Source organism: Panthera pardus, unplaced genomic scaffold, assembly GCF_024362965.1.
Source record: "Panthera pardus isolate Hobbes unplaced genomic scaffold, ASM2436296v1 HiC_scaffold_2, whole genome shotgun sequence".
NCBI lineage: Eukaryota > Metazoa > Chordata > Mammalia > Carnivora > Felidae > Panthera > Panthera pardus.
In genome coordinates, this window is record NW_026526765.1 from 131,062,564 (window position 1) to 131,066,015 (window position 3,452).

Here is a 3,452-nt window from a genome sequence, read left to right on the forward strand (position 1 = left end):
TTAAGGTATGAGGCTTAAATTAACTGTGTATTTTTTGTATTTACCCTGCACATTAGTCTTAGTTAAGAAAAATTATACACAACTCTGACATTTCAATAACCTTAAATAAGGTAAATTAATTTATTTTAAGAATTTTTACTTTATATCAGTACATTGAACTTTTAGAAAGGAAGTATTATAGATTTTTTTCCCCATGGAAAGTGAAATATATCTTAAATTATAAATACTGATAAGCAAAGCAAATTTTAGAAAAAGAAACACAGGGGCACCTGGGTTGCTCAGTTGTTTAAGTGACTCTTGATTTGAGCTCAGGTCAAGATCTTGTGGTTGTTGTATTTAACCCCATGTTGGACTCTGTGTGGAGCTGAGTGTGGAGCCTGCTTAAGATTCTCTCTCTGTCCCCTCTCCCCTGCTTGCACTCTATCTCTAAAATAAAAATTTTTTAAAAATTAAAAAATTCAGAAAAGAAACACAATATGGTATATATCAGGTACAGAAGGCTTCTAGAATTTTCAAAAATTATCACATTCAAAAACATTCAGGCATTACTAGTCACGATTTCATTTACACTGTATGATCTGTTGGCTCTTTGTTAAACATTATGGTATGGTTCAGAGTGTTCCACTCTGGTCACATAAGAAATGTTTTACAAAGAATGCTAAGTCAGCATTTTAATAGTTCTTAATAATGTTAATGCCTGGCAGCAACACCTTGGGAAACAGCAACATATGTACATACGTTTTAAAAGAGCAAATTCAAGTGTTACAGCTCTTTTAGAATTTGTCTAGCAGGTTTTCCGGTCTTTACCAGAAGACCCCCTGCAAAAAAATAAATAAATAAAAGAGCAAATTCAGGTCCATCTGTGGAGTTCAGTGACAGTTTCCTTAGTTTATTACCAAGTCACAGGTGTATCATTTTTAATTTGTTTGGTGGAAAATAAAGGTTAGCTATTTAAAACTTAGAAAACTACCTTATGACCCTTAAAATCTCCTCGTTTTTCTTTTGAACCCATTAAGAAACTTCCAGAAAGCAACTTAAGAAGAGCCATGAACAAGGCCAGTTAGGTACTGTGACTTTATTCCTTAAGAATTAGTTTGAGTGATGTTTCTGGTTTATATTCTTACAGACATATAATTACAGTGTGGAGGTTCCTCAAAAAAAATTAAAAATAGAACCACTCTATGATGTAGCAATTGCACAACTAGATATTTATCCAAAGGATACAAAAATACTGATTTCAAAGAGGCACACGAACCCCAATGTTTACAGAGCACTATTGACAATAGCCAAAGTATGGAAAGAGCCCAAATGTCCATCAACTGATGAATGGACAAAGAACATGTGGTATATATATTCAATGGAATATTACTCAGCAATGAAAAAGAATGGAATCTTGCCATTTGCAACAACGTGGATGGAGCTAGACTGTATTACACTAAGTAAGTCAGTCGGAGAAAGACAAATATCATATGATTTCACTCATTTGTGGAAGATACAAAACAGATGAACATAAGGGAAGAGAAACAAAAATAATATGAAAATAGGGAGACAACCATGAGAAACTCTTACATACAGAGAACAAACTGAGGGTTGCTGGCGGAGTGTTGGTTGGAGGGGAAGGGCTGAAGGGGTGAGGGGCACTAAGGAGGACACTGATTGGGATGAGCATGGGTGTTACATGTAAGTGATGTATCACTATATTCTATCCCTGAAAAAATATATAAATATATTTTTATCATTAATAAATAAATAAATAAACTTTAAAGAAAAATAAGCAGACATTTGAAAATTGAAAAAATTACATTTTTCTCTATTTTCTCTATTTTAACATTCTATGTTATAATTGTTTTTCTGATTATACCAGAGATACATGTTATAAATAGAAAAATAAGAAATTACAAAGAACAAACATAACATATATTAATGAAACTAAATATGTTAAATAAAATATACTAAATGTAATAAAAATAACATTGCCCATCTTCCTTTAACACAGAGATAGTGTGAAAATTTTTATTTATTAATTAAAGATCCTTGCTTAAATGTCACTGCTTTGTAGCCATGGCATTTTTCTTACCAAGGACAAACTTATTCTCCCTATTTTTCTAGATATGATTTCAGAGGAACAGGAAAAGGTGGCAGAGCAATGCAGAAGACCATTCCCACAGAAAACATGTCACTCAGCGTGAAACTAGTTACAGGAGAGAAGTCACGATATCAACAACAACAACAACAACAAAAAATCCCATGTTTCCTTTCCAGCCTGTGAAAGCATCCTAGCAAAACTGTAAAGATGTAAATTCTCCAAATGGTTTTGTATTTCTTTATTCTTGCTCTAGTAAGAAGACTTGAATTGAAACCCATGGCCATTTCTTCCATGATCCCTTGGTCCATATACATTCTTTTATATTTATGGAGAACACTGGATACTCTGATTTTATTACAGTTTAATGCTTTGAATTTGAAATGATGCCTTATGTGACTCTCCAAAATGTGACAAGAAATTTGATATTAAGAAAAGTTGTAGGAAAAGTGAAGAGGAAGTTAAAGAGTTGTTTTTGAATACAGTGATACCTCAGGAAATGAATTTTCTGAGATTAAAGTTTCCTTTGAATGATGAGATTCATTGTTAACACACTAAACCAGTAAATCAAACGCAACAGAGTTGTCCAAATATGTGACTTGTGGCAACTTCCTTCTGCTTTGCCTCAACTGAAAATAAACTGTGAATAGCCTTGGACAAGAAAATAAAGTTGAAATATTTGTTTTCTTGGTAACAGCCTCTTCTTTTTTTCTGTTGGAGTCCCACTATCATCTTATTTTCCTCACTCTCACTAACATGATGCATAGAGACAGAATTTGATAGAACCACTTATGTTTATTCATTTATCTACTGATTATATTTCAGTGTAATTTTCCCCACTTTATATATTAAATTAAAGGAATCTAGAGTTTGTATATTAGGTCTTTTATCTCTACTTGTAGACTGAGACTTTTTATCTATCTTGCAATAATTTTTAATTAACAGATAGGGAGTTAATAAATGAGAGAGATCCAGGGGCAAGTAGCAATTCTAAAATCATGTGTGGCCTGCTCAAATGTGCTTTCCTAAAGATAAGAAAAATCTAGTTTTTCAGGGTGGTTCCATTTTCCACTGATGGAAAGACCCAATCTTAGACTATGGTGCTAGAAGGCCATTTTGGGGAACTGCCAGCACCATTTTCTACCATGTGCTTCCGTGAAGACTTGGATCTCTCACTAATGACTGTGATGTCTCCCCCAGGACACCCCATCCCTCCAGACCTCCACGCTACTTTAGTTTGGCATCCCTGGCATGTGGAAGCCTCCTAATAACTCTTCTTAACCTTCTCCTGCTTCAGACGTTCCCAGATACGTATGTTATACCTTTCCGAATATCTGGGTCTGAAGATGTACTTATTTTAACCCTCTGC

General features: G+C 33.9%; 1 non-coding gene across 1 annotated transcript; it reads left to right on the forward strand.

Annotated features, from left to right (window-relative positions):
• Nucleotides 1-757: 757 nt before the first annotated feature.
• On the forward strand, nucleotides 758-819 carry LOC128778457 (U7 small nuclear RNA). The gene has a single exon (XR_008424043.1). It is a non-coding gene; the product is annotated as a U7 small nuclear RNA (small nuclear RNA).
• The last annotated feature ends 2,633 nt before the right edge of the window (nucleotides 820-3,452 follow it).